This window comes from Aphis gossypii, chromosome 3, assembly GCF_020184175.1.
Source record: "Aphis gossypii isolate Hap1 chromosome 3, ASM2018417v2, whole genome shotgun sequence".
NCBI classification, from domain to species: domain Eukaryota; kingdom Metazoa; phylum Arthropoda; class Insecta; order Hemiptera; family Aphididae; genus Aphis; species Aphis gossypii.
The window spans coordinates 52246652-52262192 of NC_065532.1; the positions used below are offsets into that span (position 1 = coordinate 52246652).

A 15541-nucleotide genomic window follows, 5' to 3' on the forward strand; every position below is an offset into this window, starting at 1 on the left:
TATGGGAAAATAAAAATTTCTTGTCTTTTAGTTAAGTGTACGCAAAGTGGTTATAACCTTAAAATGTGATAATCATCGTAAACTATCTATAATACCTCTATATATGTAGGGTGATTAATATTTTATCTAGTTAAATTCCCAATAGAGTTTCATTGGAAATACTAACTGCAACAATTTAACAGACAGCACGCAATTATGTAATGGTATGGTTAATTATATTAGCTTAATAATTTGGTTTAGTTAAACATGCATATTGCATATGTTATAGACAAAGTAGGTATGAAAACAGAAACGTATACAATATTCAATTTTAGTGGTAAAAGTAAGATAATATAATAATAATATTATATTCAAACTATCCGGTCGGAATAAAAACACACTTTGTGTTTGTATTTGTTATTTGTAAGTTTAGTGTTTGTGTACTGTGAAAATAAAATAAGAAATATAACAGAGTAACTACTGGTAAGCAGTAAGTCAATATTTCTTTGCTTATTATACTTCATGGATTTTCGATTTTCTATTATGTAAAATATAATTTAATTTTCATCTCTTCGAGTTATTTATATAATTTTTTAAACTTTTTTTTTTAATCATGACCTGTTTTAAATTATTCGTTCGACTTTTTATCTGCTATATTCTTATCGTTTTATTTTTGTTTCTTTTATTCGCGCGACGAATTCTCAATATTTATGTAGACAATCAAGTTTTACCGTTATACGCGTCGATCGATCGATATAATATTCGTTATAAACACGGCAAAACAAATCACACCATCTCGCCATTGCGCACCACACACGCAAACACTATGTTATTATTTCGATAAGACGTTTTCAAGCTTATATGGGTTTGGTGGTGTATACCAGCTAATCATTCGTGTGAAATATTTATTTAGCTTCAAGTGATTTATGTAACGTCGACGGGACACCTAAAACTATACAGTGTATATTTTTTAATGCGTGCCTGCAAACATGTGGTACCTCCGTACCTACGTCGAAGAATTGTCATAATTTATACAGTCTGAAAAATATCGAGTGCACGAGTAATATTATATAGTATATAGAATGTAGATAGAGTTGCGAAAAAAACAAAAAATAATGACGCGTCATAATAAATTGTGGTTTGAAACGACAAATCAGTAAGGAATAAATTCGATTTCCACGTAGGTAACTCGTTTGTTGAAAAGTAAGTATTTTTTTCTACTTCGCAAATCACTTTTACGCGATACGACTGACGCAAACGAATCTCGATCAATTATTAACATTAATTATATCGAGAAATGCATACATCTGACAGCTATTTGTTTTATAATTTTACACGACCGACGATAATAACGTTATATTCGACGAATTTATAATAATCCGATTATATTCTTATGTGTATTAAATCGAACGGGTTTTAAATATGATCGAATGCGATTAATTTTTTTTTCAAACTCATTTTTAAACCGACAACTCTCGTTGAGAAAATCCTAGCGTTATAATTATATAGTTATGACGTATTTTCACGATTGGCGAAATATGTAAATCTTAGTGAAGGCCGTTCGTCCGCAATAATTATGACGAATATTACGCGTCAATAAAAATGTGTACACAGGTGAAAACGAAGTAGAATGCTGGCATAAAAAATAATAAAATACTCATGTATTGTAGGATATTATCATACGATAATATGGTAATTTATTTGATAATAGCCAGATGAATGTAATAACTAGAGTATCGAATTTTTCGGTCACTCATAAAAAAAAGTGCGAGGCAATTTATTTTTTAACACCATAAATTAGGTATTTTATTTACGCGGACGATTTTATTCAATCTATATATCTCTAATGGACTGCGCAATAATACGTATACTGAGTATAGGTTTCGTTATAACACTTTTTACCAAGACCATATGAAAATTCGTCACTTAGTTTGTAGTATAATTGCCTTCCACTGGTGACACTCTCGGACGACAAATCCTTAAAATGTTTAAGTAGTGGTGCTTGAGTCGTACGTGCATAATACTATATTTTTAAAACCAAATGTGTGCGTAAATCAAAACAATATTATCGGCATTCGCGTCATATCTATAACAAAATGACGTAATAATATTTACCATAAATAGAGAGGAACTTTGTATGCGGTTTATAGTTATTGTTATGCCTGTTGTCATGTTTTTGAATATTTATTGTGTTAAATTATCATTTTTCGTGAAAACCGCCGAAATCCCTTTAAAATAAAATATTTTCAAATTGTTCATTAATATAATATCATTGGTTTTGTTTTTTATTTGAGAATTTGAGTATTTTATTTAAAATAATAAATTATGAAATATTTTCCTAGGTTAGGTGAGGTATGTATGACCACACATCGTTATATATACCTAAATAAATTTAGATAAATTATTAGTATAATTAAGGAAATAATTGTATGCTTGTTAGGAGGAAGGAAAATTCAGTAAAAGATTCTAAACGATAAAAAATAATTAAGTGTTCACTCTATTCAAATTGTTTGTTCATAAAAGTTAGTTGACTGGTTTCTCATGTTTCGAAATGAAAAATTAAAAGTATTATAGTTATTGGAAATTGATAGTTCAAATACAAAGAACGTGTTGTAGAAAATGTTAAAGTATTTTATCTAACATACTTATAAACATAAAAACTAAATAGATTAGTAAACATTTTGAAATAGTATGTAAAAAAAAATTATTCTTATACAGATGTCCATGTTTAATGAAAATATTAAAGCAGCTTAGTGATTCTGAATAGTTTGACTAGCAATTTATTATCTTATATAAAAACTTCAAGTCATTTATATTTCTTCTAGAAGTTGGACTGCTCATATTTAATGTATCTAACAGCAGCTTATGTTTTCGGATGAGGCTGACGTGGAATAATACATTTGTAGTAAATAACTTCAAGGATTTGTTACAAATATTGGCAAAAGGCGACCATGGTCGGGTAGATAATTTATTTATATTATTCTATTTATTTTCGTCGCACATGCATTTTAACTCAAAATTACAATTGATTTTAAATTAAAAAACTCAACTGGATTGATTAAAAAAATAACAATATGCGTACGTTTGATAGTTGGTTTACATAGGACTTCATGTTGCAGTATTATTAATTAATGATAAACAATTTTTGGGCGTTTAGGATAGGCTACGAACGAATGATATGTTTGATTGCCTGCAGTTCAAATATTATTGACGGTAAAGCACTAAAGCCAATTGAAAAAAAAACTTACAAAAAAGTAACAAAATACCATTATATAGACATTAATTTGATATAAATTAAGTTCTTCTAAACGGTTTTCATTATGCGCTTTTCAAGTGCAGTGAAAATCAACTCTAATTGCTAAAACGCACGAAAATAATTATGCTGTCAAATATATCATTACAATACGAAGTACGTACAATAATGTAATAATATGCTATATATAATACTTGTACTAATGCGTTTTTATGTGTATGTTGTATAAACGGCATTCATTCGTATTTTGAAGTTTTGAAAACTTTGTTCTTAACGATCTGAAAAATAAATAAATGGAATTATTTTAAAATACTTAAGTCAAAGAGATGCATTAAGATATTTTTCGCTGATAGATTAATTTTTTTACGCTTTATAAAATGTAATCTCTTTTATTTAAGTTTTAATTTTTTGATATTGAACGCCAAGCTTAAGTCTTAACTGCGGAATAGAATTATAATTATTTTTTTTTTACTTTTAAAGAAAATAATGGAATAAACCAAAGTCCATTCGTTGACAAATTGTTCAAAGTGACTTTTATTTTTTTTTTTACATAAACTCGCCAAGTTTTCCCGTCATAATTTTGATCGGAATTATTAAGTAGTTTTGAACTTGGAGTTATTTTTATAAGATACTTAGAGTAATTATTGGTATACATTTTTTTTTTTTACTCACTACTCACTCGAATATAAGAACTGAAAAGTGCATTTGTTAATGGTATTTTATGCGCAATAATTAAATATTTTTTGTATAATATTATGATGTGGTAATATGCTATTATTATAGTAGGTTAAAAGTATAACGATTGGTCAGTGATAATTTTGAAAAAAAAATCAAAATAGGTACTAACCATATTATATTTTTTTTACTTTAGAGATTAGCAGTAACAAAATTTTTTAAGTATCGAGTTACGTCATAATGTTTGTAAGTTATTCGCTTTCGTGAATTATAGAAAAATTACTCGTATTATGATCTCCCCACAAACGTATACCAGTATAATAATCTGAAAACTATTGATATCAATGCTCGGTTAACAACGAGCTTAGTTTGAAGCGAAAAGCACTGAGCTGTATTTTTTTTTATAATTATCATTATTTAATGAGTTATTTAGTAAGCCGTATTAGTATATTTATTGATTTACTCCGATTATACAAATTTTAGCATTTCCGTTGAACTTGGTATTTTTGGATTTATTAATTAAAATATTGGATCTATTCAATTATATAGAACTCAGCAGTTAATTGTAGTACTTGTTTTTCTTTTTGTACTTTCTGAACCGGTTAATGAAGTTGTTTTTGCAAATTTCATATTTTTTTTTTTTTTAACAACTAAATTAACTCTCCTTCTCCTTTACCCACAATCTTAATTATTAAACCAATTCCTTGAGTTCTTTGAGACCATGCCACGGGTAATTATGGGTATAAATACGAGATCTAGTTTGTACTTAATTTAGAATTACATTACTTTAGCTTAGCTGCACATAGTTCTTAGGCATGAGCGTAACCTCTGCCTTCAAACTTCTCTAGTATTAAAATTAACAAGTGTTTTTTTCTTCAACTCGGACTGAAGCTCACTGACAAACTACGACGACACGTTTTTGGGACACTACGAAAATACTTAACGTCAGGCGACAGACCGAACGGAACAGTTTTGGGTTGTAGAGTTTCCAGATGCACGCATTTAAAAGGACCAGATCAGTACTACGTTTTCGTAATGAACATACTGTAAGTTATTATTGTGTAGTATATTTTTATGTCTGACAGTCCACGAAATAATTGAAAGATAATAGTAAGTTGATTTTTATATTTTTATTTTATTTTATCTACCCATTCTACCACAAAAAATGAAAATAACATTTTTAGTGATAAATATGATTCTGGTGATTCAGTCGGTTGTGGCTCAAATTGATGTCCAGACTGCAGTTACTTCCTTTTTTGGATGTGGCGATGGAGAAGGTAATGGATGTTGGGTCAACTTGCGTAAAGCAAAAGCAAGATGTGATTCAAATTGGTACTTTGGTCCTGAGTCGTTTGGACATCAGTGTTATTGTTGTCACAAAAATAATGAATAGGGTTTATAAAATTAACTCAAACATATTTTACTCTATATCGTTAACTAATGGCAAGTGTTTATTATATATAATTTACGGTAATTATGAGATTAAGATGTCTGTGTATTTATAATCAATAGCAAATAGCATCTCACTCAACCGACTAAATTATGGAATAAGTGATAATTACAATAAAATGCTATGTTTCTAAACTGGATGAATGCGGGTTGTACTATGATATTTTAAAACTGTCAGATGTTAAAATATATTACTCCGATAATAACACAATGTTTGTTATTACCATACTTTTAATCTATCAAAACAATTTTATTTTATAAGAATTTAATACCTACCTAAGCATTATTGTCAAACACATAATAATTGTATGTATATTTCACCCAGCCATAAGTTTTTAACAGTACCTAAGTAAAAATAAGGAATATAATGTAACATATAACGAATTTATTATAATCAATGTAAAGATGCTAAAGGGTTTAATTTTATGTCCAAAAATCCAATCCCTTCATCCTCGAAATCTGAGACCATTCAACTTTTACACAATCCGAAGGAGCTAGGTACCCCTACCAGATATTTGTAACATACGACATGAAAGACTTCAACTAATTATTTTTCATAAACTGAGTTACAAAAATAAATGGTTGTATATTATAGATAATGAAATAATCATTGTAAACTGCGAAAACGATCAAGAATCAAGTACACATAATATATTAGAAGGGGTAAAAATAATTTCCATTAACGAGACATGCAAAGGATGTGCAACAAGAGACTTATTAATACCCAGTACAACTGCAGAGAAGAACTTTTTAGATTTCATTCCGACATCAATCATTACTCAACAGGACTATCGACATGTAACACTTGACTTATATACAATGAGAAATAAAAATGTTATCAGTAGCCACATAAGTGATCTCAATCTAATTTCTAAAACACAATTACAATAACTAGAACTTGGAAAATCATAAATAAAAGGTGATTCAACTACAACATAAATAATACATAGGTAATTATAAGTATATAACTATGCATTATATTTAACAATTTTTTTTATAATTACATTGGTAAATTGATTATCATATTGGTAATTATGTGGTATCAAATAAACAAAAATAAACAAAAGGATCTAACTTCAATACAAACGGGACAAAGACAAAGTATAGAAACAACTAACTTGGAAGAACCAACTACATCAACTGCGACAGTTCCCCTTTCACAGAAGAAATGCAAGCAGCAGCCACACTTTTTTTCTACCCAACACATAAGTCATGTTATTGATTGGACCCTACAGTTCCAATTTTACAGAGGAGGCATGTAGTAAACCGTATAAATATATTTACTGGTTTACTCCGATTATGCAAGTTTAAGCATTTCCGTCGGACTCGGTACTTTTGGACTTTTCAATTAAAATATAGGACCTATTCAAGTATACGAAACAGTGGTTATTTTTAGCACTTGTTTTTCTTTTTGTAATTACCTTCTGAACCGGTTAGTTGTTTTTGTAAATTTCATTTATTTTTTTAACGACTAAATTAATTCTCCTTCACCTTTACGCATGCCGCAATCTTAATTTTATTCGACCAATCCCGTGGGTTCTTTGAGATAACGCCATGGGTAATTATGGTCTATGGCTATAAATACGAGATCTAGTCTGTACTTAATTTAGAATGAAATTACTTTAGCACATAGTTTTCAGGTATGACTGGTATGAACGTAACCTCTGCCTTAAAAATTATCCAATATTAAAATTACTAAGTGTTTTGCCTTTTAATGTATACATATATTTGTGATTGTACAGCAGTGTTACTTTATTTCAACTAGCGTATATTTTACCAATGTCAATCACGTGGTCCAACAGCAAGGAGTTATTAAATAATTAAATGTACTAGACACTAGTGCAGTACGAGAATAAAACACTTTACTGCTGTTGGTTTTCATTTTTATTCTATGCCCTAACTATGCACATTTTTTCAAACATTGAACAATATTTTAAACATATTTTTGATAGTATAGTACTATGGTTTTAAGGGGTAAAGTATATTATACGTTTTTTTAATTCGTTCCAGAATATAATCTGTCGTCGATACGCGTTTTGTGTACCCGTTTAAATGAATACTAATTTTATTTTAAATAATGAATTAGTATTATTCCCATTATTTACTTTTTTTATTGCTCATCTACTGTGGGAATAATCAAAATCATCAACGATGCACGTCCCTAGAGTACTGTATAATATTTAAGCATAACGCATAACCGCCATTCGATTATATCGCAATATTCTAAACGGCCGAATGAACGCCCCCAGACGATTATCCTATAAACACAAAACTACAAATTTGGTTTTGGACTAACTCAAAAACCACTGTCGATCTATAACGCATGTGCGATGATAAACCTAAATTTAGAAAGCATTCTAAATTTTGATACTGGATATGTTAACGCAATAATCGGCTTCGCTTAGGGTATTTGAGATTTCACGGGATATTTTGTAAAGGAAGATACCACGTAATTGTAGATATATACTTGACACACTCTCTTTCTAGCTGATACTCTGATTCGCGTGTTGTTTTATTTTGTTTATCGCGATTTATATAATAATAATATGTTTTTGTTGTTGTTTTCACAATACTGCGCGATGTCGTAATTACCATTTTTTGTTGTTACATTATTTTTATAATAAAATCCATGAATAATTATTTACAAAACGAGTTTCATTAAAATATATCCAGTACCTACTTGAACATTCGTTGCACTGTTAAGTTGATGATCAATCAGATGGCGTTTAAAGTTTTTAACAGCTACTATGTTATTATACTAACTTCAAACCACTTATTTTGGCACCTGTTCGCTCTTTATATGACCTCGGTTTCTATGATTACTCAGCTGCTATTTTTCGCTCGTTTGCATAAAAGGGTGTGAGCCCAAACGTCTGTCCTAAAATATTATACACGTTATACACAGTAAACACGCTGAAACGTAACAAAGCTATTAAATAATTAAACGATTTACGGTGGTCGTGCAAGCGTGTAAGTTCAACAAAATTCAAACAGTTACTAAAGTAATGTTAGTTGTAAGTACAACGCGTGTGTACACCTCGGGACTAGCCTTAGGGTTTTTTTGCACAGTTCGGCTGAATGAAGGCACCTCGATCGAAACAGTTTGTAAATCGTCTCAGCAGCAGTGATTGTCGATTCGACGTAATATTATTATCATCTCGTCACTAAAATCGCTTTAGGTATACAATTTAAAACAGCTGACATCGTTCTAAAAATGTGGTAGGTATAATATGGTTATCGAACGACGAGTTTAATCGTAGAGATCGGCAGGTAGACTTAATAATAATAATAATATGTATATTGGTGTGTGTGTGGACAATAATTACTGTGAATTAAATTGTTTTCGTTTCCGTTGACACTGGCGGCGAAATAATAACAATACGTACGGCCCAGCGTCATACTACAACGTGTTATAATATTATTAATTATGATTAAGGAATTTGTTTACTCATCCTGTTACGTTCCTGCGTCTATACTAGACCGCATCGTCCGGGCCTTATACTCTCGAATTTAGTAACCCTACGTACAGGGTCATCCCCTGTTGGCGACATTACGCAGCTATTTGAAAGTGTATACATATACGCGAACTGTGTGTTTTATGAAGATATATCGTTGTCGTAATTAAATAGTGTTCCACAACTTTATGTTACACCACAATATAGTCGTGGTTGATTGTTTTTAAACCACTTCGTAGAGTTTCCTATGACTTATATTAAGTTTACCTCGTTTGCACGAAATACCGATTAGTGCATTATTGTATTATTCTAATATCTAAACCGGCAGCCACTGTAGTTATCTGCCCCTGTTTATGAGTATATGATTTTTACACGATTTTGACAAGTTGAAGTCACATAATTCGTCAAACTAGGAAATTTTCCTGTTATATAATAAAATGCACATGTTGAGAAATGGGTACAACTTATTTGATTTTAATTAGATTATGAATATTTTATTGTTATTATTGTTATTTTTTGATGATTTGGACTTGTTTTATTTTATTTTTTTCCATTAATTATAATGGAAAATATAACTTAAAAAAAATTATATATATATAATATATTATATAAAGCAGAGGTCGACAACCATTTTATTTTCAAGGGTCAAAAAATAGAAAAAAATGTTCTTACCTTATTTTATTTATAGTTTACATTTTTTTACCGACTAACGTGATATGGTATATCTACTAGGAATTAATAATTTATAGCAATTATTCAAATTTTGTTGTTATATTGTGTTGAACCGACCGATCTAGTAAATAATAACGTTGGTCCTAATCGATATTTGTTTTTGTTCAATATTGAATTTCGCCACGATACCCAGATTTCATCGAAAGCACTAGATTTGTTAGCCTAGTTCTAAGAAACAAACATACTAGAACTTAAATGTTCTTCGCCATTGAGATTGGAAGTGATTTTGACCACTTGAAGGATCATCTTCTAAAAACAAATAATCGTTCAAAATATATAGTTATATATACACAATAGATGCACCATTAATGTAATATTATAATATATTATTTATGGCGTTCAACTGAAATAAGTAGGTACTTACTATTGTATTATAAAATAAAGTACTTTTAACAATAAATTTCTCACTAACATTACTATATTATTATAATAATATAATAGATATACATTTATATGTGTAGGTATTATGAAACGCATAAGTATTGAACCAGTCTACACTGTAATACGTATAATGCAAAGATACGGAAAAGTAATAAAGTAAATAATTATTATGGTATGAAATTCATACTTAAAGACAGCTAGAGAGCCACTTTGCTGTAAAGACCTATATAGTAAATCTCGAGTGTACGTAAATCCAGATGGAAATATGTTAACATTTTAAAAAAGGCTAATGTTATTTTTTCCAACAAATCTATAAAACTAACGTAGTTTAGATGTATATTAATATTTTTTTACTATTGTATCGTAATTCGTAACAAATAATATAATTTTATTTTATTTTATTAAATAGTTACAGATAAATATTTCCATATCTAATTAAATATGGTAGTAATATTATCGCAAATGCGCAATATACATATGGTAAAAAACCGCACACAGCATTTATAATACTGGATATCTCATTACCACATACAATTAATGTAGCTTTATATTTTTAACGTTTAACGTCGCTTATCGATAAATAAATATATTTTAATTAAGGTTGCATGACATTATTATGTTTTTTTTTTTTTTTGTAAAAGATTGTATTTATATAGTGCGTGAATTTGTAGTCAGTTTTCAGTCAGTTTTCAGTCTTTGAACCATCGCACCTGAAATTAAAAATAAAATAAAAATAATGTTTGAACTCTTTGCAAATAATCGTGAAAATAGTCCCATTAATTTTGAGAATATTATACCTTTCGTTATTTTAGATTTAATAAAAGTTCAGGTGATAATGTTTGGAGATATATGCAAAAGAAATACTGTGAAACTATTAAAAATAGTTGAAAATGCAGTGCATGAAAAGGCAATAAAAATAACTCGAAAAAATTGTCAAGTAGGTATTAAAAACTCCCAGGTGTGCAAGTATTTTTATCTTATATAAATACTCTTTAAAAATTCATGTGTCCAGAATGACAAGATAGGTAAACTTTACCTATCGTTTCATCATCTATAACCGATGCTTTTCGGAAACTTAAAGCTAGGTATTTGTATTGATGACAAATCTAAAAAAAATAATGTTTACGTATTTGAAATGGATGAAATAATAATTGTAAATTGTAAAACCAATTTACTATTTCTTGACGACATTACGGAAACTCTCTTAAATAGTGCTACATATAAATTTTATATATTGTCCAACACATTTTTTTCAGCAATATACAACACATGGTTGTATAGTGACAAGACGTTATGCTAGTTTTTTGTGTTTTTCTTAAATTTTTAAATTTTATATTCGTATGTGGAGAAATTTAAAATCCTATGTTTACAAAATAATTAGATACTAATTTAAATACACTTTTCGATTTGGAAGTCAGAGCTCATAATGTAGTGAGTATTTTAAAAACAAACTATTAAAATTAAAGCGTTTAGTTATGTCAAGCATAGGAACGAAAAATAAATTCTATCCCAATACTTATTAAAGAGTACATACAGATAAAAATTCAGATATTTGGAAGTGACTTAAAATGTTTTTTGATTTGCCGCATTTTCTGGTAAATTTGGCTTCGATGACATTTTATCTGAACCTTCAAAACATACAAAACACACAGCATTTGCTAATTATGTATTTGAAAATTATATTGACACTGAACTTTTTCCATTTTCCAATATAGGTTGAAAAATCTAATGGTACGAAAAGAACAAATAATGAGTAACTGTGCTAAATCATATTGTCATAGTCAACTTCAGTTTTGATTTTATATGTCACATCCATCTTTAAGTTGTACGTATGCAAATTATTTAATAAAATGTTGGTAGTAATTACATTATATTTTTTAGGTTGATGTTTAAATAGTTCAACAATTGATTGATAAAGCGAAAATGCGAGAAATTAAGAAGAAACTGAGTTAATACAGTGGAAATTTGATCGATAACGATTAGCCAATTTGGTACATCAGTACTCATTTTTATTAACAAACAAACTGATTATAAAAGAATATGTCATAAAAATAAGTTAAAATTTTAAACCAATAAAGGTACCTATAATATTCATATTTAAATTATTACATTTTTACTACTATATTACTTTATTACTATAAATTATTATTAATTTATCACATTGATGATATTTTAAATTATGTTGATGTAATACACACATTTTTAATTTGGATTGTTTATTTTGATTTTATGGAATTTGAATTTAATTCTATGTAATATTTTTTATATTTTAATTTATATTGGTTTTAATAAATTTGTGCGGTATCATACCATTTCTGTGCGGGGAATTAAACTACGTATATTTTTATAAATCTGTGTGGTATGTGCGGTATTGGATCATGTTTGTGTGGTAAGGGAAATCGCTGTTAAATAAATATTAAATATGTATTTATATGTATATGGAGGTATATTTTTTATTTTTATTTTATATTGTGTTAAAATATAACAAAAAGTAATTTTAAATTATTATTTTTGTCTGTATATTTTCAAAAAAAAAAATCAATATTTTTGACAATTATTGTTCGTCAATATTGATGATACAAAGAGTCATATCGATTTTGAACCAATTTTGAACCAAAAGTTCAGTCTCATCTATATTTGTTACGTATTATTAGTTATAGAACTAGTAACCATCAATACTTAATAGTTAATCGATAATTACAAAAAATATATCTATGAATGATAAATTATTGAACACAAAAAATAATTCCGAACAAAGATATTCTATTTCTGAGGATATTTTGCACCTTATTAATTTATACTAAGTAAGCACCTCTTCTTAATTTACTTAATGTAATGTTAGTAATTTATTTTTCAATAAATATTTAAAATGTTGAACCAACTCTTGACAAATATATTGCATATATTATAGTTTTAATTATTGCGTATAATATTAAATCATGCATTTTACGTTATTAAGTTAAGCTAATATGCTGTACACGATGTGAATAGATTTAAGATGTAAATATAAAATTAGCTTCAAATTAATATGATTGTGTATATAAAATAATAATATATTAAATATATGTTACTCTAAACTATATTTCTATATAGTTATAATAAGGTTATAAACTTAAAACTTATAACTATTATAAAAATACATTATGTAGACATAAATTATTTATAATATACTTACGTGGTATATTTTAGTGAAAATTATGTACCATTTATACCTAATTAATTCTGTCCACCGAAAGAAACCAGTGTAGCTTTTTCTATAAGATTAGGATGACAGGATGGGTTGAAATTCAAAAATTTGAAAGTGATAAATACGCACCAAAATATCCTATGTCGACAAATTTGAAACTCACGACTTATGTTTTTATTTATACAACTTTTACACTTATATATATATTTTTAATTTTTTTATAATATAATAAATATTAATTATAATGGTCACAAATCTTAATATTTTAATATGATAAATATGGTAATTTTTATTATAGATATACAAAATATTCAATTTATCTTAATATTATAATTTTACTTAATAATCGTTGTTAAAATAAAATACATTTAATTTAAGTAACATACTGATAATCTTTAGAATAAAACTGAAAATAATTAACTACTTATGCTACAATAGGTACTAGGTAGTAGGTACTATTATATCCCGTTAATTTAATTTTATTTATTGTAAATTTTATATTTTTGGCAAACATATAAAATAATGTGTTTAGGAATACAATAAATGTTTATCAAATTAGTCATAAAGTTAAATATTGAATATAAAAAAAAAAATTGTTTTATTTTAATTTTTAATTTTTTAGTTGTACCCGCGTGCTCAGCCGCCGTGGATAGTTGTTTGCAAATAGTGAGACTGTTTCTTTGTCTTATAGTTATTTCGATCATAAAATGTTATAAAGTGTACATATCTTACTCAAAATGATATTAATTTAAGGTTTTTATAAATTATCATAAATATACTTATAGATAATAAAAACAATATATTATATAATAGTATTATAACGTCGTTAAATGAATAACAAAAATAATGATTATTAAACAACAAAATCGGGCATAGTGTTTTGTGGGGTTTCACAGCATACAGCCAATCAGGGCATTATTGACTTATTATACTATTTTTCTATTGGTTATTAATATTATTGGATGCGTTTAGCATAATATCTTAACTATTCGATTCTAAAATTTAGTCGTCAGTCGTAGTTAGAACGCAGTGATCTATACTTCAAACCCCGCTGGACCGTTCAAAGCACCGAGCCGTTGTCACATCTCATATACGTCTACGAAATAATAGTTGATTCATCGTCGATTCTACATATAAATTCTGAGGTACGTCGTAGGCGATTGTTTAACTAAAGGTACACTTTAAAAAATTATGTTAATATATTATAGTATATAATACCTATATGTCGAAATTCAAATTGTACAGAAGAGACAAATTACTTATTTTGTGTAACTTATGATTAAGGTTAAACACTTGGTTCTAGTTTTTTCATATTTTTTAGAAAGATCGTAGAAAAATTCTAGATCAACAAAAAATGTGTTACATAATGCTAGGAGATCAAATTAAAAATTTTATTTTGCATATTTTATCATTATTGCATACAAATGCATGTATTTGGGTATATTAAAAAAATTAAGAACATACTTGGCAATTTTCGAAATAAGTTCTTAAATTATATAGCTTAGATAAAAAAGAAAAAAATGGTAAATTTTCCGTTTAAAAATGATATTTTTATTATCAGTTAGGTAATTTATTTCCTGACCGATAAACTGATAAAACCGAAATTCGTATAGGAAGTGAACTTTAATTGACCGTCATATTTTAGCGCGTACTCGTTTCATGATTGCGCGCACTGCATGAAATATATTTTTCGCCACGGAATAATTTCGTCTATTTCAAACTTTTTTAGTAATATTTTAATTTCAAATATGCCAAAGAAAAAACAATAATAATTGGCTTTTCATTTTTTTTTTTTTTTACTTCGGTGGATTAGATACAATAATGTGCCATATCACAACGTGATTTATGTGTTAACACATTCGCTACTTTATTATTCAATTAATTGTAATTAAAAACCAATAGCAACCATTTATTAACAAACATTTCCAATCGTAAATTTCAAAATCCCTGTTTTAGCACCCACCAGAGATGGAGTTAGGAGGTAGTTATTTGTGATAGGAACCTTTTCCGTGATATACTTTTTCGTTTATAGAAAAAAAATCAAGAATATCTGATAAGTAGTTCCAAAGTTTACCCAGCACAAAGATTTATATTTATATTGTTAGTTATTATTTATATATATATATAAACAGTTATAATATAATATTTTTATATTTAGAACTATGAATAAATAAATAATAAAAAAAATAAAATAAAATTGGGTTTTTACAGAAAGTAATGAAAAATAATTTGAAATTATATAACTCGAGTAATGAAAAAGTGGCCATAAAAATTTATAGGCACTCGATCAAATTTAAGCCTTTCTAATTGATTAATTTTATTTTTAATCAAATAAAATATAATTGGTTAATAAAATAAAAATTTATTTGATATAAAAATATAGTGGACTTTTTGACCAACATATTTCTCGAGGTGTGATATCACTCATAT

The 15541-nt window shown here is 27.6% G+C and overlaps 1 long non-coding RNA gene across 1 annotated transcript; it reads left to right on the forward strand.

Annotated features, from left to right (window-relative positions):
• Positions 1-4061: 4061 nt before the first annotated feature.
• LOC126551304 (uncharacterized) lies at positions 4062-12361 on the forward strand. The gene is made up of 3 exons (XR_007605174.1): positions 4062-4953; positions 11640-11749; positions 11806-12361. It is a non-coding gene; the product is annotated as an uncharacterized LOC126551304 (long non-coding RNA).
• The last annotated feature ends 3180 nt before the right edge of the window (positions 12362-15541 follow it).